Consider the following 15,668-nt stretch of genomic DNA (forward strand, 5'->3'; position numbering starts at 1 on the left):
TTAGTTTTGAAAATTTCCCCAAGCAGTACTTACTGATTCTTTTTAGCCACCAGCAAGGTGATCCACTCCTCTCAGTGCTCTCACTAAGAGGAGAGGATCACCTTATACAGATCATTAATGAATATGTTAAACAGCATAGGTCTTAGTATAGATCCCTGTGACTATTGGCCTTTCTTCATTTGGAAAACTGAGCATTGAATCTGTTTCCTGTCTTTTGACCAATTAAAAAATCACAATAGGATACTGCCTCCTAATACATAATTTTTTAATTTTCCTAGGAGTTTCTCATGAGGGACTTTGTCAAATGCCTTCCAAAAATCCAAACATAGTATATCAACTGACTCACTATTATCTCTACATGTTTATTTACACCTTAAAATATAGATTAGATCGCTGAAGCAAAACTTGCCTTTGCTAAAACTATGTTGAATCTTCCCCATTAAGCCATGCCTAATTATATAGTCAGGAGTTTTGTTTTTAAGAATAGCTTTTACCATTTTGCCCGGCACCAATGCCAGGCTATTTGGTCAATTGTTTCCCAGATCACTCCTGGATCCATTTTTAAAAATCCAGTCTTCAAGTACTCTGAGTATTGTAAATAATAAGTTACAGATTACTAGTAATAGGTTTGTAATTTCATGTCTGAGTTCTTTCAGAACTCTGGAGTATATACCATCCGGCCCAGGTGATTTGTTACTCTTCGTCAATATGATTTATTACATCTTCTAGTTTCACAGTGATTTGATAAAATTGCTCAAAATCATCACCATCTTAGAATGTTGCTGGTGTGAGTATTACCCCAGCATCCTCTTTAGTAAAGACAGAGAATAAATAATTCATTTAGTTTTTCTGCTATTTCCTTGTCCTTCCTTACCATCCCTTTTACCCCTTGGCCATTTAGAGGTCTAATTGTCTCCCTTTCAGACTTTGTACTTCAAATGTACCTGAAAAATATTTTTAGTTTTTACTTGTATGGCAACTTTCTTGACATATTCTTTCTTGGTTTGCCTTATTGTTATTTTTCATCTAACTTACCAGCACTTATGCTCTTCCCTATTTTCCTGATTTAAATCTGCTTTCCATTTTTGAGAGATGCCCTTTTGGTTTTAATTGCCTCTTTACCTCCCCATTAAACCATGTTGACACTTTTTTGGTCTTCCTTCGCTCTTTATTAATGTATATAATACATTTTATCTGGGCTTCTCACATGGTATTTTTAAACAATTTCTGTTCTTCCAACAAACCTTATGACCTTGGGAACCACTCCTTTTAGCTTGGTTCTAATTTGCTTTATTTTTAAATTTAAGGGCAGTTGCAGTAAGTATCTACACTCCAGTGATTATATCATATTTAATTGCATTACAATCATTATTGCGAAAAGAATCCACCACCTTTTCCCATTTCACCAAGTCCTGGGTTCAGCTGAGAATTAGATCTAAAGTAGCTCCTTCCCTTCGTTTGCCCATTCTCCTGCCTGAAACAGTCATTTATAGAATCTAGGAAGTTTATCTCCCTATTATTTCCTGAGGTGATATTTACCCAATCAATATTGAGGTAATCAAATATTCTGATTGTTATTATCATGTCACCAATTATATTAGCCTGTCTAATCTCTGTTGCATAAACCCAAACACATTTTAGAGAGACAGCATATTTAACTTATGTAATATTTATTGAAAATACCTGCATATATACCTGCATAGACAATTAAAACTAAGCTAGCACACTCACACATTCATACCACCAAATAAAACAATGATTGTTCTTTTGAGATGTTAAATTGCAATAGACATATCTTATTACCACAATGTAAATGCTTATTAAATTGTAGACTATACCTTAACAATACCAAATTTAAGACTTCTGTGATATCAAATTGCAAAGATAGATACTTGTCTTTTTGTTCAATTGCATATAGTCTTATAGGTTATCACTCTGATGTATCAATTAATCATCACAATGTATCAGATGTATCCACATTCATTTAGTCAAGATCATCTGCTCGTTTATGTCTGACAAAAGATATCTTCGTTTCACCCCTGTCATTAGGGGCTTCCTTAGGGACTAATATTTTCAAGTATTTTTTTGGTTATACTCATACACTGCAAAGAAACGTATGGACAACCATAAATAATTCGCAACAAAGTGAAAACGAGTTGTTATTACCTCTCTAAATGAATATCTAACCAAATAACCATATTATCGCTTGAACAAATTTAAAATGAACCTATGGCAAATAAATTGAATTAAATGATAAACACCTTATTCATAACAATACCTATGTTTTCATTGACAATTTTGACCATCAATGTATAATGAAAAAATCACACACAAATTTTATAAATATGAAACCCAATGTCCATCTATACCTACACTGAACTTATCTAGATTGTCACTCGAAACACAAATTGAAAAACTGCCAACACAAATCCCAAGAGTAAATAACATTCAACTTACTGAAACCGTACTCCAGAGTCCATATTATACAACGTTCCCCTCAGTGATTATTACACATTTTTGCTTTCAAATCCATACACTTTTATATGGAACCACCGACCTGCATTCTCAAACGAACAAAGTTCTGCAACAATGTAGACATAAAGGCTCCCATTAAAGAATAAAACTGAACAAACCTTTTACCACAGCACTCCAAGACAGTCAACCCACTAAAACTTTCCCGTACTCACATATCGTCGGAAGTGACGTAACACGTCGTCACCCGCTGAAGTGTAGATTTCAAGAAAACCCAAAAGCTTTATATAGAGGAGACAATTACCAATTCACAGATTAGCACAACTACCTTAAAGCAAAAAACTTTATGTGTAATCGCAACAAGTCACTCTCATTTCTATCATATGTTAAAGGAAAGCGCTCCACTGTATCGGTCCATTAAGACCAGCTGGAGCCATTGTACGCCAACTAAAAATGAATCGTTGTTCTATTCTCCTTAAAATCAAAGATAGATCCCCTCCATGTTTGAGAGTAACTTGTTTAATCACGAAAATCTGTTGCAGGCAGGAAGAGATATACACGCACTAAAATATCTTCCCTGTCACGCTTGGAGCTTTTATCCATAAGTTATGCTTCCTGCATCACTTTTATCCTGCTTGATTCTATGCTAGCGTTAACATATACTGCCAGCACCCTTCCATCAGTTTGATCTGCCCTATCATGTCAATATAATTTGTACTCTAGTATCCCACTGTCCCATTGGTTATTTTCCTTTCGCTAGGTCTCTAAGATGACTGTTTTGTCTATATCTTCATTTAGTGCCACACATTCTAACAGTCTTATATTTCAGTCTTCTGGCATTCACATACAGACATTTTAAAATATGTTTTTATTGTTATTCTGTTTTCATTTGCATTCATAAACTTCTTATGTGCAGATGATACAGGCACTCTGTGCTCTGTATTTAGATCCATCTGGGTTACTTTAACCTAGGGGATGTGCATTTTTTTTTTTTAAAAAAAGGAAAGTGCAAAACACGAAGAATAAGGCTAATTTGTTTCATTTGGGGGACCCAAATTGAATCGACAGTGGAGGTCGGGTCCCAATGCCTAGGCCTCGGCCTAGGCCAGAGTCCAAGCCCAGCACTGTATCGTCTGCTGGAGTTTCATGAACACAAGTCCAAGTCTTTGGCCTAAGTCCTAGCTGGCAGATCCCCACCAGACCAGGTAAATGGGGGCCGGGGACCGGGGGGGGGGGGGGGGGGGAATCCTGGCCCCGGCATTTTTCCGGGAGGGTGGGAGTGAGGAAGGCCCAGTTTTCCTGTTTTGGCCATTTTTAGGAGGTTTGGGTTTTTTTTATTGTTTGATTCATTTTCTTCACACGAATGAAACAAAAGAAGCAATCCACAAACCAAAAATCGTGGGGAGGGGGAAAACCTCCTGAAAACGAACTGAAAATAATTTTTTTTTCCCATGCACATCCCTACTTTAACCTTTTCCGCCAGCCTTTCTATCAGGATATTCTGTATTCCCTGTATCGGGAGTATCCTTTGAAGATACTCCTCTGATCCATCTGCTTCTAAATGACTCTTAGCTTTCCCCCATGATCTAGTTTGAAAGCTGCTCTGGGGAATGCACATAAAAACAAAAGCACTTAATAAGCACTTAATGGCTTTTATACCCATTATCAAATATAGGCCCTATCAGCTGTAAAATGTTACTGTCTCCATCACCTCTGCCAACCCCCAACTCCCTCCCTTTTCTGAACTGTAATGGTATATTCAGGCAGCCTAAGACCTAGATGATTCTGTACTATTTAAAACTGGCATAGCTGCTCTCTTTCTTCACTAACCTAATGAAGAAAGGAAAACTCTTAAAAGCTTATCACAGATGTATTATGTTAGGCAAAAATCCAGTTTATAAGACTTTCAGCCTTTGGATGATATCCCAGGATATGCATGGTTCATTGTCTAATCTTGCAGTGTTTATTAGGTTAATGCTCAATAAACAGATCTAAACATTTAAAAAGGCATCTTTAATTTATAGGTCATAAATTACATGTTCAATAAGAAATTTCGGGGTCAGTTTTTAAAGGGTTTTTCTCCTGACGTTTGGAGTTAGGCTCCTAAACTGGCCCTTCTGAAAATGTTCTAGTGCTGAGTGCCTACATTTCGGATTCTGGTTTGACTAGGCTCTTAATTGTAGGAACCTAAAAAATGATTGGATACAGTTAGGACAGGGAGAGAAAGTTAAGAGCTTAGCACTGATTTTTAAAACTAGGCATCTCACTTAGGGGCCTAAACCTAGACAAATGAATAGCAAACCTAAATTAGAACCCTATATGTTAGGCTGCTAAATGTATATGAATTTTCAGCTGAAAACGTAGATGCTTAAATTTAGGGGCTCAGCTTTTTTTTTTTTTAATATTGGTCTCTTAGTGTAACAGTCACAATTACAATATCATGAGAATTTCACTTTTATAGAGAGGAATGCTTAATACTACTTATATACCTGCAAATTTTCTCTTGGGACCTTTAAGGACATATGCTTCAGAGGTGATGTTTTGTGTTAAATTATCTGTGAGTGTAAAACAAATATGACGTACATATCCCAGGGAATTTGTAGGAGATGAGCGGATTGTATTGTAGAGTTCGGCGCAGGAATTACTTTAAGCTGTGCCTTTGCCGAACGCCTTCTTAAACTTCTTTATTCTTCCCTGTAGTGTACATGTATATATTTGCTGGCCTCTAGCCTCTTTGTGATTTTCTGTGTACATGAAGCTTCGGTGCTGGTCTGTGTATGGGAATCTTCATCTTCTGTGTTGCTCTATATTTTTGCATCTGTGAATCTGCAGATCTCTGTGCCCGTGGAAACTCTCTTTCTGTCTTGTGTGTGAATCCTCTTGTTGGGACTGCAACAATGTTGGTCAGATGTAGGGATGTGCATTTGTTTGAAATAAATGGGTAACATGCAACAAATGAAACCATTTTCATTTCATTTGTGGACCCCCAAAATGAATGGAAGGTGCTCATGAATTAAACAAAAAATGTAGTTTCATTCGTTTGTTTTCCATTCAAGTCGTTGGCACATTGAAAAGTACTGCAGTAAGACCAGTAAGTATAGCAACCAAGAAATTCCTAAGGAAGGTAGTAGGCAGGACAGAGATGTGTCAGGAAAAGAAGGCAAGTATACAGGATGGAGGTCCAATCAAGATGAAGCTCTCCTGCTCCTGATGATACACCTTGGGGGTCTTGCTATCATTCAACCTTGCTGCCATATCCCAGACTCTATACATAAGGGGTCTTGATGCCACTCTGCCTTATTGCTATGACACTCATGCTATACTTAGAGGTCTTGTTGCCACACTGCCTAGTTACCATGCCCCTGATGCTACACTTGGAGGTCTTGCTGACACTCAGCTCTGCTGCTATCCAGAAACCTTGAATTTCTTTCTGCCATTCTGGTTTGCTGCCATACCACAAACTCTATACCATCGGGGTCTTAATGCCTCTGTACCTTGCTGCTATACCACTTATGCTAAACTTTGGGGGGGCTTTCTGACACTCAGCCTTGCATCCATATCATAGACTCTACACTAGGTAAAGGATAGGACTTCCTAACTCCACTAGTTAATATGCCTCCCTTTTAATCTTTTAGACCCTACCCTTAAAATCCAACTAACAACCCTCATTTTTTGTTTCAATACTTACACGCCGTCCATAGCAGAAGTAAAGTTACACAGCAGGGGACCCCGACGCACTATTTTATGCATAAATACTTATGCGCACATTTCAAGTGACCTTCCCAGAACACCCATGTCCCACCCAGGGCCGGCAGAAGCAGTAGGCGAACTTGGCGGGGGCCTAGGGCACCAGGGTCCCAGGGACAGCAGTCACGGCAGCGAGAGAGAAGAGACAGCCACTGCCGCGGCGGCAGTAGTGGCAGCTCAGCAGCTACTGGCAGGATATTTCACCGACGAGCGACCCTTCCGTTGTGGTTCCGCCCCCTACCTGCAAGCTGTCAGCATTTTTCGCGCTCATCTCGTTACCTGCATTGAACTATTTCCTTCACAACAAAGATCTTGTTGAATGTTTCACTACACTTTCCTCCGCATTGATTTGGGAAGATTTCTGAAATATTCTGATCCTTCGGTTTAAATGCATCCTCAACTTTGGGTGGGTTCCCTCCCGACGCAGTTTTCTTGAAACACTGCCCGTGTCGGGAGACCGTAAAATTATGAATACAAACTGCTATTTTGGATGCTACAATAGCCTTTTTGCTTGCTTGAATATAATAAAATTCCTGTATGAGCCTAAAGGACATATTGAATCTTTTGTCCCTTCTCCTTGTATTCGTTATCTAATTTGATGGTTGGACTTTCGCCTTTTGTTTGGTGGCTCATGGTTTAAACATACGTGAGCATTTCTGCATGCATACATACTCACTCATATTTTATAACCTTTCTGTGCTGGTTATAAAGTACAGTAGAGACTTGGCGTGCACCCATTATAAACACACAAATGGGCGCACGTGAGCAGCTTTGAAAGTTATCTGCTAAACTTTTAATTTTGGAACATCGCTAATATGTCCATCCACCTCTTGTAATTTTTGCTACTCCAGACTCACACGGCTATCCCTCTGAAGGTTTTCACCACAGCTCGATTTTGGCACTGGCAAGTTACAGTGTTTGAGCACACACCCCTACAGCAAAGAGATCTACACTATCCCTTGGCGGTCTATCCTCCCCTTCCCACTTTCAGAGAATCCATGCCAATGTTTGATGGGACTTGCATTACTGAGCATGCATCTGCATTCATAGCTACAACTAAAAGGAGGGCTACCTATTTCCTAATAAAAACGAAATTCTCTCCTTGACTAGTTCTTCCTTTACCCCATTCTCCTGTTCAAAACAGCAAAATCTCAGCCCCACTGCCCTGTCTTTTCTGTAAGATCTTCACTGGAGAGGCACTCTTATCAAGAATGAAACATTTCTAAGCAGACCCTTGACTGGCAAATATTTGCCCTTTTAAATCAGGCCTTGTTGTTTTAAGAGGCATCCTTGTGCAAATAAATACTCTCTGTCTTTGGCCTGACAAGAGTCACAGGAACTGACAGTCAGCTCTCCAGCAGTGGAGTGCTGAGCTGTCTGGCAGAGTGACATCTTTGTATTTTTTAAAAACCCAAGCATGTAGTCTACTGCCCTCTGGTAGATTTTATTTGAAATACAGAAGCAGTAGATCATTGAAAAAATGCATTATACAGACATCAAATGATATCAAATGTTCCCTAATACAGTAAACATTTTCCATACTATTTCACTGGAGAAAGACCTATTTTAGTAAAGGAATGCCACCAGCAATAATCATCATTGTATTAATGTTCAGAAGATGTTTTAAAATTAACTTTTACAACATACTGCATTGGCTCCCTATCTGCACCCGAATACAGTTCAAACTCTCTTTTCTCACCTACAAATGCCTTCACTCTGCAGCTCCTCACTATCTCTCCTCTCTTATCTCTCTCTACACCCCTCCTTATGCACCCCACTCATCAGATAAGTCATTCCTATCTGTGCCCTTCTCCTCTACTGCCAATTCCAGACTCCATGTTTTCCACCTGGCTGCGCCGTGTGCTTGGAATAGTCTTCCTGAACTGGTGCATCATGCTCCCTTTCTTGCCATGTTTAAATCCCATCTAAAGACCCACCTTTTTGAAACCGCTTTTAAATCTTATGCCTGATTGTCTGCTTTTAGTCTTGTTAACTAATTTTCTTTTCTTTTTAACCATTGCCTTGCTTTATGAAATACCCCAAGACTCTTGCCCTGTATGTTTGTCTTATTAGATTGTAAGCTCTACTGAGCAGGGACTGTCTTTTTGTATGGTTGTACAGCACTGCATATGTCGGTAGCACTATAGAAATGTTAAGCAGTAGTAGAACAATTACAGCTAAAAGCAACTAATAAAATAAAGATAGCTAAGAAAGCACTCTCACATAAATGAAACTGCATTAAGGACTGATCTATAGTCGTTAACTAGAGATAAGAAGGCAGGAAAAGGAAAGGGACCTATGGGCACTGGAAGAAATAAATAATAAGAGCATCTTCTATTTAACAAGCTGCAAATAGGAAGTTATCGGCTTCCATATTTTTGTGGTAAGTTTCAGGAATCCCTGCTTTTCAGTTATAATCACTTCATATTCATAGGTGGTGAGAAGCAACTTCCACCAAGATTTCAAAGTAATGTGTATATTGTCTTTCCAGTTATTTAGCATAACCGTTTGTGCGAAGGCCCATAACAAGTTTGGTAACCTTTTTTGCAAGACTGATAAATCCTGCTGAAAAGCCGCAGAGTGCCTGATTACTGACTGGAGGGAAATGGGACGCACTCTCCCTAGAATACATTCCAATACCATTAAATTATAGGACAATAATGCCGTATATGTGCAACAGGATCGCTGAATCTGCAATAAGGAACTAACACCCATTACTTCTTTGATTGTTCATTTCAGCAGCTTTGACTGGAGTCCGTATTGCCCGATAAGTTACAAAAAAAAAAAAAAAGAAAGGGATTATCTAAGAGATGCTGATAAAGGTACCCGCATAGATTTGTCCCAAAATAAGAACCAAATGTTACCTTGCAGCACTGAACCCAAATCCATTTTCCGTATTCTTTGAAACCCTTGTATTCCAGGCACAAGTCCTTTATTGAGACATTTATAAAAACTCAATACTAATCTTTGTGAACTGAACATAACATCGCAGATTCCTAAAACGTTCTGTAACATTATCTGAATTAATACCAGTCTCAGAAATGCAGTGATCCAGTTATACCCATCCAAACAACTGAGAAGAAGGCAATCCAAATTTAGCCTGCAAGACAATTGAAAGTTGCTAATTCCCTCCCCCTCCCCCTTGAAACCCTTTCCTTTGCCATAATGGTCATGGTATAGAAACATCATCAGCTTTTAGCAGGGGGTTGGACCATCCAGGCGCCCTTCCATTCAACCAGTGACAGAGCATCCGGTTGCCGGCCAGCATTGATTGTTGACCATACAATCGAGCTGTTTTTATTATTCCTTGGAGGATCCATGGCAGGTAATAAATTCAAAGGACATGTGGCCACAATCTCTCTTTCTACTTGCGACCACTAGTAGGCTCCTCTTTTTTTGATGCGGTTTCTTAAAACTGCCTTGTTGTAATGTATTTAATTTATTATTGTGTTATTATATTTTTTTATTTCATTTATATTCCACCTTTCAGGCACTTCAAAGCGGATTCCGTTTGGATGCTGTAGGCATTTCCCTCTCTCCAGAGGGCTCACAATCTACGGCCCAGTGGCACTAAGCCACAATGGGTTTTTTTTGCGAGAGTGTTCCCATTATCACAGGGCGGGGGGGGAGGAGGTGTCACCGCGATAGTGGATCCCTCCCCCCGATAAAACATTGCGACTGTGCGGCGCGTTGTTTTGCCTTGCAGCAATACACCACGGGACAAAACAACGTGGCTAGCAGCCCTTTAGGTGCAATGGAAGCCCCAAGCTCAAGGGACCACCTTCACCTTAAAGAGCCGGCCGCAGAAAATGCCTCGAAAAAAGAAGCTGAGCGGGGGACAGTGCTGACCCCAGGTTCAACCTGGAACCTAACATTGTGTAACTATAGCATGGGTTATTTTTCCCTATATGCATCACCTTACATTTGTCCACATTAAATTTCATCCTACCTCAGAGGGTCTCTGTCTTAGGGGGTCACAGGTCAAAGGGTCACTGGCTTGGGGGTCCTGGATCAGAAGGTATCCTTTCTGGGGTCCCTTACTCAGGCCTGTACTAGAGAGCCTCAAGTGTTTTTTTTTAACTCAGTGGTGAGAGATGTGAGTTAAACTTAACTTCCACCTCTAACCATTAAAGTTAACCTTATTACTATTTTAGCACACCATGTTGCATTTTAGAATATTTCCATTTTTAAGACACTATTTTTTTTTTTTACTTTTGTACATTAAGAACCTCATTACCCTACAGCATTAATAGTAAAGCTTACTATTTAATATGACAGTTAAAAAAATATATGCACTAAATTTTAGCACACGTTTTTTTAATGCTGGTTTTATTGCATCAGCCTGATCAGTAAGATATTTAAATTGAAAATAAATATTTGTACTTTTGTTTCTTGCTACATCTCTCCTCCACTTTCATCTTCTGTTTTCTACTGACACGTTTTCAGGTTTTGTTGTACTTTTCCTTTCTGATTGTCCTCATTTCTCCATTTTCCCCTCCCCTCCATTTCTTTGATGACAGTGCTTCTCTTCCGAAAGGAACACGTGCCCGTAATGTTTTCCTTGCCCGAGGAATCAAGCTGACACTGGACAACGCTCTGCAACTCTAAGAATCAAGGTCCCATGTCTCTTGAGGGAGCCGAGTGTCCGCTGCAGGGACATGTGGCATGAAGTGGAGTTACAACTGAAACCGATTTTCAGTTCTTACCCACTAGAGGGGACTCTTCCCTCTTTCACACGCTTGTAAGTAGTACAGTCCTGTATCTTCTATCCTTAAGTTGAAAATCAGATACGCTGAAGGGGGCCAGAGATCAATCAAGTCCAACCTGCTGCTGAACAGCAGGAACAGCTACATAGTAATCCAGAGGAAGGTGAAATGAAAAACACTGTCCCTCTAGACTCAGAGCCAAATCTGAAGCTCAGGAGAAAAAAAAACAACAACGTGTACCCTACACGTCACTTTATCATTCATTGTTGGGTTTTTTCAGTACATACTTGTGGATAGATTAAAACAAAAGTAAAAGTTTTTAGCTGCTGCAGGAGAGAAGGAGCAGCTCTGGGTGCATTTTCTCTGCCTCCTGCACCTCTCATTCATCTCCGGGGTGGGGCGGGCCAGGCACTCTTGCAGTTCCGGTGATTCTTCACAGAAGCAGCAGCCATGTCCCTGCCCTTTCTCTCCCCAGCCACGGCAGAGAAGCCAGGCTCCTGCCCAGAGGCGTAGCCAGAGCTGAAATTTGGGGGGCAGTAGACATACAATTCTAGGCCCTATTAGTTGTACTCTTATTGATAAATAATGCCTTAGCAGGCGCCCTACAATGGATTTCTGAGTAGTCTACTACAGCCATCATGCATCCTGCGTGACATTTTAAAATATTTTATTTCTATTAGCTCAAGCAGTTACCAGCATTACAAATGCCTTATTAATCTGTATCAATTTATTTTATATTTATTGCAGTTTAAAAATACACAATATCATATAAAAAGTAAACAAAGAACACTTAACAGAAACATCAGATCCAATCACATAATAAAACAAATATTGATATATTCTTTTAGGGATCCTCTTTCCAAAAATGCAGAGAATATCAGAATTACAACAAAACAGCAATAATCATCATAAAAAGATTGGCAACAGGTGCAGAACAGAACTAGGACATAAAAAAATTTCAATTTCTGGTGTCACCTCAGTGACAACAAACTCAATTCCCTTCACTGCCAAAAACGTTTAGCCCAAATTTTCAAAACCCTGCGCACGCTGATACCGGGGGGGGGGGATACGCATATGGCCAGGCCCAGCACGTTTTCAAAACTGCCCGGTACACGCGGAAGTGCCAGGGTTTTGGAAAGGGGTGGGCCAGAACAGCGGCCATTAGGCCCTTAATTGGGGTGGACTGGGAGGGAACTGGGCAAAGGTCTGATTGTGTCGCCACACGTACTTTAAAAAATCCCCCCCCTGCACATGCGCACGCCAGTATTCAAATCAGGCAAACGTGCATGTGGGTATCGTGTTTTATAACATGTGCGCGGCGATGCGTGCATGCCATAAAATCGGGGCATCTTTGAAAATCTACCCCTTTTTGAAGTAACACAAAACCCTGCAAAATAAAAAAAAAAACAAAACCTAGAACCATACCATACCATACCATAACATCAGTAACTCTCAGGACTCAAATAGCAGTAACCTTATCTATGAAAAGGCAGCAAAGGCAAGCATTACACCAGGCCCTAGAACACTAATACACTACCTAGTGGGCAAACAGAACAAACCAGACATCTACAAATCCCTACAAAGAAACTAGACACTAGCCAAATTATTGCACTTCTGTCACACATGCACAACACAGACATACCCTTACCTAATACAGAATAAGGGACTACAATCTTGAAAGAAACATACAAACAAAACTGAAATGGAAAGTCTGAGAAACTATCCTCAGCCTCTGTGAAGACTGGAATACTGAAGAAACAGCAAAATACAAATGTGATAGAGACATCCGTCGTGCGGCTAATAAAACCTGGGTGAACCCTAAATTTAGTTCTAGAGAGAATGGGGCCGATGCAATAAAAAGTGCGGAAAGCATGTGCATGGAGCCCGCAAGAGGGCGCCGCCATGCTATACCCAAATTAGGGGGGTCGCGCTAGCAAGGAGGCGCTAGGGTCGCTGCGGCTGCCGGTTATGAAGACCAACGCCAGTAAACCCAAGTTTATCGGCGGCCGTTTTCATTACTGGCAGACGGCTGGTTAGGAAAACCGTCGCCGAGATTACCGGCGTCGGTCTTCGTAACTCGGCGGTCTGCTGAGGTTTTTTGTTTTGTTTTTTTTTTACTTAAGAAAAGAAGTACAGAAAAGCAGTTTTTTCTGCTTTTCTATACTTCTTTTACCTGCGCTCAGCTATTAATCCCTGCTCCAGGCTGGCGTCAATATCTGAGAGCAAAATGTGCATCTGATGCGCACACTTTTTTTTTTTTTTTTTTAATGTGGAGTGAATGAGTAATAGCACTCATCACATGCTTTTGTATGTGATGAGTGCTATTGCATTCACTCCGCGTCCAACACGGGTTAAATAGGCGCTAATCCCTCTATTGTCTTAGGGGGTGGATTAGCGCCTATTTAACCTGCGTCGGCTGAGAATCAGCCCCTATGTTAGTGTAGTGGGAGGTACCCTTCAAAAGCAGCTCCTCCTCTTGTGGAATCTGGAATGGCTGCCCCCTTAAAAAGTCTATTTAGGGGCTCTCCAAACTTTAGGACAGATCTTTCGCCTAAACAGACTTAGCCAGCTAACAACTCCTCCCTGTTACAGCCCCGGAACGCCCCTAACTTATCCAGCTAAATTCTAGCTGGCTATCATTTTAGCCGGCTAGAGGTTAGCTAGATAAATGCTCAAATATTAATTTACGGGCCGATACAGGAAAAACCCGCGGGAGAGCCGGCGAGCACCCGCTCTCCTGGGCGTTCGATTCAGAAAGAAAAAATATGCAAATGAGGGCCCGCGGTAAAAGGAGGCGCTAGGGACACTAGCACATCCCTAGCTCCTCCTTTTTGACAGAAGCGGCGGCTGTCAGTGGGTTTAACAGCCGACGCTCAATTTTATCGGCGTCGTGCTGGCCAATAATGTGCGGCTTAGCTGCACATTTTACTTTCCGTATCGCGCGGGAATAACTAATAGGGCCATCAACATACATTTGCATGTTGCGGGCGCTATTAGTTTCGGGGGGGGGTGGCCGTGCTTTTTCCACGCGCTATTACCCCTTACTGTATAAGGGGTAAAAATAGCGCGTGGAAAACGCGTGTCCAACCGGGGGCTAACAGTGCGCTCAGCCTGAGCGCACTTTACTGCATCAGCCCATTAGTTCTCAGTTAGCTGGCTAAATGCTTTTGAATATGGACCTTATCAGTGTTAAAAATGTTTTAAGGTATTTTGTACTAGAAGAGAAAAAGGTTCGAATGTGGTAAGATTTCATCCAAATGCATTAGGACCTGAACGTGCGTTAAATGGCTCTAATGCATGCGATAAATAGCGCAACGTCCCTTAGTATGTAAATTTAAATTAAGTATGCAAATGGAAGGAGTTTGTGAGGCGTTAATGGAAATGAGGGTCTGCTAGTGTGGAAGGTACTGTTCATCGATTCAGTAATAGAAATTCATCAGTGATATCATCATGTAGCATTACCCCCCTCCCCCACCCCCCAAACCCATCCTGAGCTGAATGTGCTCATCTACAGTGGTACTTATATACAGTGTCTGCTAATGCGGTAAGTCTACAATTTGCCTAAGCACCTCCTTTTTTTTTTTTATCATCGCAGGCGCTATTTCTTCCTTATTTATTGCATTTTAATGAATCTAGGGGTAAGTATGTTAAACTAATGCCTTTTCCTGCTCGCTGAATGCTCTTCATTATATATTGCCTTGTTTACAGCTCTTAATTTTTGAAGCACAATAAAATTGTTAAACCAGATATCTCCTGATCATTTATTGCAGAGAGCTTCTCTATTGTCATCCTCACACAGAGAACACTTCCAAACTTTATCCCTGCTTTCCCTCCTTACCCCTGGAGACTGCCTGGGTGGGTTCTACTCTTCCACATCGGACCACAATAAGCCCACGCAGGAAAGAGGGTTTTTCAGGTGAGCCCCCCTCAAGAAAAGCACTGTGGGTCCCTGCACACCTTCCCTCCATCAGCCCGGGACACTGAAGAGGGAGAGAGTCCACTCCGAGGCGGTTTACATACTATAAAGTGAGAGCCTAACTTTCAAACCTATCTGCTGTGCAGCCAGAGCTGAATTTATAGATGAAAAGGACCTGGAGCGGGGAGGCGTGACCTGTGTATGGGGGTGGGGCCAGAGCTGGGTGTGAGTTCTCTCTCCCCCAAACACACACCTGAACACACCTTTCCTCCTCCTCACTCCAGTGATCTTCCATCTCCAACCCTCATCAGCGTTCAACCTCCAGCTGTCCTTCATCCACCAGAACCAATTCACACTATCATTTTTGCTCCACTTCCTCAGCTCCTGGTAAAAAGATGGCAAAAAAAAAACAAAAAAAAAAAAAAACTGTTTTAGGTTGTTGCCTTAGAAATTAAGGTCTGGGTAACAGACACAAAAAGGTCTTGAATTAGCACCAAGTTTGAAACTTGTGAACAGTAGTACACCAGCCGGAGTTGAAGTCTTGACAATTGGCTTTATTGCTCACAAGTTACAAACGTGTGCTAATTGCAACCCTTTTCTGTGTCTGCTCTTTGAACTGCAGGGTCTGCTGCAGGATCACACCACCTGCCCCTTGCAGAACAGGAGGGGAAGGAGGGGCTCAGTTAGGAAGCAGTGTGGCTGTTCTTTGCTGTTTACTCCAGGCTCAACTTCCTCTTCCCTGCAGGCTGCCTGGAGGGGAGGGGCTGGAGCAGAGCGACCCTGCCTGTTAAGTCTGGAAAGAAGTGCTGGAACTGCATTCCAGACCA

This window comes from Rhinatrema bivittatum, chromosome 7, assembly GCF_901001135.1.
Source record: "Rhinatrema bivittatum chromosome 7, aRhiBiv1.1, whole genome shotgun sequence".
Classification (NCBI taxonomy): Eukaryota; Metazoa; Chordata; class Amphibia; order Gymnophiona; family Rhinatrematidae; genus Rhinatrema; species Rhinatrema bivittatum.